The 7,206-nt window shown below is 39.8% G+C and overlaps 1 protein-coding gene across 2 annotated transcripts in view; it reads left to right on the top strand.

Annotated features, from left to right (window-relative positions):
- LOC110319360 (sodium channel protein type 1 subunit alpha) overlaps positions 1-7,206 on the top strand; it is a 150,278-nt gene that overhangs the window by 55,657 nt on the left and 87,415 nt on the right. The window lies entirely within an intron of this gene.

The following is a 7,206-nucleotide window of genomic DNA, read 5'->3' as shown; positions in this document are numbered from 1 at the left end:
CACACACACACACACACACACACACACACACACACACACACACACACACAAACGCTCCCTCTCTCTCCCTCCCTTGCTCCCTTTTCCTTTTTCTTTTCTCCCTCTGCCTCCAGCTTGTAAATCAGGATGTAGCTCTCAGCTACCACTTCAGTGCCTTGCCTGTCTGCCTGCTGCTAGGCTCCCTGCCATGATGATAATGGACTCTGAAACTGTAAGCAAGCCCCCAATTAAAAGCTTCTGCCTGCCTGCCTGCCTGCTGCTAGGCTCCCTGCCATGATGATAATGGACTCTGAAACTGTAAGCAAGCCCCCAATTAAAAGCTTCCTTTTATAAGAGTTGCCTTGGTCATGGTGTCTCTTCACAGCAATAGAACAGTGACTAAGACAACCATTGAAGTGGAAATATTCACTGCTAATGTCTTTGAATCCCAGATTGCTTAATGATAAGAAACTGACTAGCAAGGACAGAAGGTTTGACTAACCAGGCTCAGAGTTGGGCTTGGAGACCCTATGTGAGGTTCCTGCTAAAATTAGAAGCCAGGTTTCAGAGAACAGCTTTTTAAAATATTCTCTAGTGATTCTTTAAATTGCATTTGAAACTGAAATGACCTTCTGTTTTCATTTGTAATTTTGCTAATCTGAGTCTTCTCTCTCTTTATCTTTGTCATTTTTAATTTTTAAAAGGATTATCCCAGTGTTTTATTAATTTTATGTATTGCTTTTAAGCTTCTCTCTAATTTCCACACTGATTATTTTTCTTTCTTGTTAGGGCATATGATTTGTTCTTACTTTTGTAAGTGTTTGATGTACAGTATTAGGACATTTGTTCAATATCTCTTTGATTTTTTTTTTATTGCTTCTTTGAGAACTGCAAAACAATGTGGTTTGATCATATTTGATTCCTCTCTTGGCTCTTTGTAATTCAACACCACTTCTCTATCCACCTAACTTTGTACCCATTGTCTTTTTAGCCTTGCAAAGCCTATTGATGTATTGTCTACTACTGGAGAGTAGTCAAATAAAGAGGGGTTACACTGCACTCTTAGGGAAAAAAAATTGTCTCTCCCTCTCCAAGCAGCTAACAATTGTCAATAAACGCCAGAGCTTGGCTGGGATTGTGCGCAACTCCCTTCTCCCTGCTGGGATTTGGCCTGGCTATATACAGGTATATATATGTACCTGTATACTCTGTTGAAAGAGCTATGAGTTCGTATGTGTAGCTGCTCTGCTGTGTTCAGATGATAATGTTTCATAGTCGGCATCCACCACCACAGACTCTTCCACGTTCATCCCTAAGCCTTGAGAGGTGGGGATTACAGTAATTATGTTCCCTTTTGGGCTGAGAATTCTGCAGTTTCTTCATCTCTATACCTTAGCCAGTTGTGACTCACTGTGGAGAGATCTTCCTTACTTTTTAATATAAACACTCAGAGCTACAAACTTTCCTTCTAGAACTACCTTTTCTATTCCAAAGATTCTCTTAGGGTGTGTTTTCACTTGTGACTCTAGCCATTTTTAAGCTTCCTCTCTGACTCCCTCACTGTCCAATTTGTCATTCAAAAGCATCCTTTTCAGAGGCTGTCAATAAAGTCTTAGAGGCAAGAGAACCTGTGCTCAGACCCACAGCACATAAATAATACGGCCACGTGGGCCAGCACATGCCTGTAACTGAAGCTTTGCAGAGGCAGAGAGAGGGGGATGCTGGGAATATGCTGGCCTGTTCAGGCTAGCCACATCAACACGCCAGGTTTAGTAAGAGACTTGTCTTTAAAACTGAGCAAGAGACTAAGGAAGAGCCCCTGGCACACATACATTGACCTCTAGCCTCCACATGAATGGACTTACACATCCATATGCAAGTGTGCACACACATGCACATGAGCATTCACACACATATATACCACACACATACAAAAGAGTATAATGTGTTTGTGTATCTTCTGTAGTTTCTCATGCTGTTGATTTCTAGTTTTCCTCCCCTGTGATTTGACGTGACATAAGGAATTATTTTGATTCTTTTATATTGGTTAAGACTTGCTTTGCCACGTAGCATGTTGCCTATTTAAGGAAGCTTCCATAGGCTGCTGAGAACAATGTGCATCATTTATATACACATATGTTGGATTGAATATTCTGTATATATCGTTTAAGTCATTTTGTCCTATGTTGTATTTTAAATTTCTTTATTGACTTTCAGCTTGGGTAATGTATCTAAAAAGTTATTGTATGATATTGTAATTATCAACTATTATTATTTGAGTGTATCTGAAGTTTTGTCTCCATTAGTGTTTTATGAAATTAAGAATTCTAAAATTTGATGTGTATCTACAGTTGCTTTGTCTCCTCCTCCTCCTCTTTCTCCTCCTCCTCCTCCTCCTCTTCTTCTTCTTCTTCTTCTCTGCTTCCTCCTCCTTCTCCTTCTTCTTTCTTCCTCCATCCCTTTCTCCTTTTTGAGGCAGTCTTTCCATGTAGCTCTGTTTTGGAACTATTAATCAGACTGGCCTCAAAATCACAGAGATTGGCCACTTCTGTCTACTTTGTGCTGGGATTAAAGGTGTGTGACACCATGCCTGCCGCAATTACTATATCATCTTAATTAGTTGTCCCTTTCATTGCTCACTTGGCCTTCTTTATGTCTTTTGATTAATTTGTTTTAATGTCGACCTTATCACATTTAGGACAGCTACTCCAAATTCTTTTCAGATTCCACTCATTTGTTAGATTGTCTTACTTTTCAACAGTGGCTGACTTTACCCATAGGGTGTGTTTTTTGGAGATAGTAACAGGGTCAATGCTTTTATTGTAGTTGTTGCTGTTGTTAATTTGTTTTCATTCAAGCATCTAGGTGGCCAATCTGTGTTTATTAGTGAGTTCTGGCTATATACATATAATGTTATTCTTCTTGAGAGATGTTTACTAATTCCTATAATTTTGTTACTTGTTTCTTTTTTTAGTTGGTGTAAAATTGTTTCGTTATTTTCTGTCCTCTTAGTGGGTTTTTGTTGGTTCAGTAATATTCTTTCTTCTTCATTGAACCATTTGTTGTGTGGTTTTTCCAATGGCTTGTTATTTTCTTTTGGGCTCTTCACATTTTTTAAAAAAAAAATATCAATTTTCCTTCTGAATCTTTCTTTCATGTTGCTGACATTTTTTATGTACCTCTCTGTTTTGCTCACCAGCCCGGCTGACATAGTCTTCTGTATTGTTGACTTTCCTCTGCAAATACCAGAGTGCTTTCATCTGCTTGTTGGTATCCTCTTGGAATTCATTGATTAAATAAACTTGTGAAATCTTCATCTAGATGTTTACACATTCCCAGGTTGTTTGAGAAGCTGAGGAATTATGACCTTCTGGGGGAAATACTATTTCCTTTGACACATTCTTGAGTTTCTCTGCTACACCTTTTATACCTTTGGGTTTTGACACATCTCTTGAAGTTTTATTTGAGTATTTCATGCTGAATACCTTAGTCATGTTTTTCTCCTTTTCCTCTTTTGTTTCTGTGTTGTTTGCAGACATCTCACAAGGAGGCTGCAAACTTACTATGCAGCAAGGTGTGAGCTGAAAGCCCAATCCTCCTGCCTCAACCTCCTTGGTTCTACAGCTATAGTTATGTTCCACTCACAGGGCTAGGCAGCTTACTCTGGAGATTTTGGTCACTAGTTCCAGTTAGAGTGGAGACAGCAAACTGCTGTAACAGCACCAACATCAAGCCATTCAAGATATAGTCAAACTCTTTAGTTGGGGTAAAGGTGGATGCAATCCGTGAAAGAGATAAGGAAGGAGACAGAAAAAGGAGTAGAGATGTGAAGGCAACTTTAAAAGGAAAAAACTAACCAAGTGGAGATGAATATCATAAAGGAGAACAGGAAAGGGTAAGAAGTTAGAAAAATAATGTTTAAAAAAAATCCAGTTAAAATAATAAAAGGTCAGAATACTTCTAAAAGTATAAGGAATGAGAAGAGGAAGCAAACTAAAAAGGGAAAAAAATTAAGATTACCCAATAATGAAAAATATGCATAAACAAAATGAGAAAACCATATGATGAGAATAAAGACATTTTAAGAATACAATAGAGGTGCTTCTAACAGCTTAACAATGGCAAGAGGGAAAGTGGAGAATCCCCAGCCTTAAAAAGAAAGGGTAGGGGGTGGAAAAGTGCTGGAATGGATTACTTCTAGGGCCTAGAAAATTGGAGATTACCAGTTACATGACCATAGTGGGGATCATAGCACTTTAAACTGTGGGCTGATGTCTTACCTGTAGGTTAAGATTCCTGACAGCAGTATGGAAATGTAAGCTGAATAAACCCTTTCCTCCCCAACTTGTTTCTTGGTCATGATGTTTGTGCAGGAATAGAAACCCTGACTAAGACAAATTGGTACCAGCATAGTGGGGTATTCCTATGACAACCTGACCATGTTTTGGGGAGGACTGTGGAAGGACTTTGGAACTTTGGGCNAGAAGATCCATTCNNTGTTAAGAGCTCTNTNNAATGTTGTGTAGGAGCTTGGAAGATAATGTTGAGAACAGTGCAGAAGATGGAGGCCTGGCTTGTGAGATTTCAGAGGGAAAATGAAAGACTCTTTTCAGGGCCATTGCTATTTTGTATTGTGAAGATTCTGTGGTTCTGGTTAGCTGGGGCTGAAAAATCAGCTGTGATTAACAAGATACCAGAACTACTAAAGTGAAAACTTTGCATTATTGGGACTATGGATGCTGGTTAGCTGGAGCTAAGAAACTAGCAGTGATTAAGAAGAGACCAGCATCATTGAGGTGACATTTTCTGGAAAGTGATTTTTTTTGAGAGCACAGAGGCTGTGTTCCAGAGATAACCAAGGTTGTACCTCGTGCTACAGTGGGACTTGGTAATGTGTAAGAGTCACCCAGGTGGCACTGGTTTTGACTGCTTGTGGACGTTGTACATCGTGGTGCGGAGCCTAGTGCGCACCACGATGTACAACGTCCACAAGCAGCATCAGCTCCTGCTTTCTGACCTGCTTGAGTTCCAGTCCTGACTTTCTTTGGTGATCAACAGCAGTATGGAAATGTAAGCTGAATAAACCCTTTCCTCCCCAACTTGCTTCTTGGTCATGATGTTTGTGCAGGAATAGAAACCCTGACTAAGACACTCCCTTTTCTATAACTTTCCTTGGTCATGGTGTTTTTTTCACAGCAGCAGAAAAGCAACTAACATACCATTCAAAGGGAATAAGAGATTGTTTACTTTGGAGCCCAATTTGAGTGGCCCTGGCTTACAAACAGGGTACTAAGTTACCCTAAATCCGTGTTCCAATGTGGAAGCTGTTTCACCGTGTTCTATCATAGCAGATAAGTGAAAGTCACGAATTAAGGTAATTTTAAAATGCTTTGGCGGGTACATCAGAGAAGCAGACACGGCCAGGCAGATAGGCCTCAGATGTTATCTGATAGCAGCTACTGAGCTCTTCCATTAGTTGGGAATAAAATTTTGTTAATACAGTACAAAGGTTTTACTGTTGTAGTGGTAGTGATTTTGTTTGTTTTTTGTTGTTGTTGTTTATTTTTTAAAAGTCTGCTTATCAACATGTTAGGACTGATATAGAGCTGAGCAATGAGTGTCTCTTTAGGGTAGAAAAATGGCCCCAAAGGAGTAGGTGCAGAGACCTAGAGGAAGACATTGTGCTGAGAGAGAGGTTGAACTGGAGCTCTCCATTGAACCATTGCATCTCTCTCCTCAAAGCTAGGAGGACCCCTCAGAAGTGGAAGAAGGGGAGGAAATATGGTAGGAGTCAGAAAGGATAAACATTGGCTCATGGAGTCAACTAAGCAGGGCTCTCAAGGGCTCAGAGAGACTAAAATGGCATGAGACTTGCAAAGGTCTGTACCAGGTCCTCTGCTTATATGTTGTGGCTGTGAGTTTGGTGTCTTTGTGGTACCCCCTAATGGTGGGAGTAGGTATGTTTCTGACTCTTTCACCTGCTCTTGAGGATCTTTTCTCCTATTGTGCTGCCCCGTCCAGTCTCCATAGGAGCGCTTTTGCCTTGTCTTATTGTATCTTGCTTTGTTCCATTCTTCTGTCCTCTCTTGGAGGCTAGTTCTTTTCTGAAGAAGAAATGCAGGGGGAGTGGATCTGTAGGGGAGAAGAGGTAGGGAGGAAGTGGGAAGAGTGAAGGGAGGGTAAATTGTGGTAAGGATGTTTTGAGAATTGATTCTCAAAAGAAAACAAAACAAAACAAACAAACAAAAACAAACAAACAAACAAAAAAGATAGCTTCAAGGAAACTTGAAGTAAGCTTCCTGGATCAGCAACATCCCTTACCCTCCACGGTCTTTAAAGTTTTAGTCAGCCTCACAACCTTTGCACACACAACTGCTTTCCAGGAATTTTCTTTCACAAAAAAATGAATTCGATATTGAGAAGAAATCAGTCATCAGTCTTTTTAAATTTCTTTAAATTAATTCACGGTGATGCATGAGCAGCTCATGTATGCCTCAGACATATGTGTGTATTTCAAAAGGCAATTTCTATTAAGCTGAAGGGCTAAAGTGAGTTAACTGGATTTCTGGTAAGTTGCAGAGAGATTTCAGAATGGTAGACTTTCCTGAGATGTGAGAGTGCCAGACTTGTCAAAGAAATCAGCAAGTTGCCCAGGTAAAAGTGAATTTCTAATAAACAATAATTTACTATCCGTGCAGCTCGATGTCCTGCTATTTATTCTGAAGCACAAAAATAATGTTGTTTATTACAAATAAAAACGTAACTGCATTATTTTCTGGCAACCCATTTGGATGTCTTTTGAGTTTCTTACATTTCTATCTTCCCCTCCCCCACCCCCACCTCCTCCTCCTCCTCCTCTTCCTCCTCCTCCTTCCTTCTCTCTCTCTTTGTCTCTCTGTCTCTGTCTCTGTCTCTGTCTCTGTCTCTCTCTCTCTCTCTGTTATGGAGAACTCAGAGGACAACTGGCTGGTAGAAGAGGCTTCTCTTCTTCCCTTATTGGGCTCCAGGGCTGGAAATCAGATTTGACAATTTGACAGCAAGTATCCTTTGTACACCAAATTGCCAACCTTCTATGAGGATTTTTTTTTTTTTTTTTGGTTTTTGGTTTTTTCAAGATAGGGTTTTTCTTTTTCTTTTTTCTTTATTATTATTATTATTATTATTATTATTATTTTCTTTATTTACATTTCAAATGCTATCCCGAAAGTTCCCTATACACCCCCCCCC

Source organism: Mus pahari, chromosome 3 (genome assembly GCF_900095145.1).
Source record: "Mus pahari chromosome 3, PAHARI_EIJ_v1.1, whole genome shotgun sequence".
In the NCBI taxonomy this organism is placed as follows: domain Eukaryota; kingdom Metazoa; phylum Chordata; class Mammalia; order Rodentia; family Muridae; genus Mus; species Mus pahari.
The sequence above is the reverse complement of the archived record's forward strand: the minus strand, read 5'-3'. Positions and strand labels throughout refer to the sequence as shown.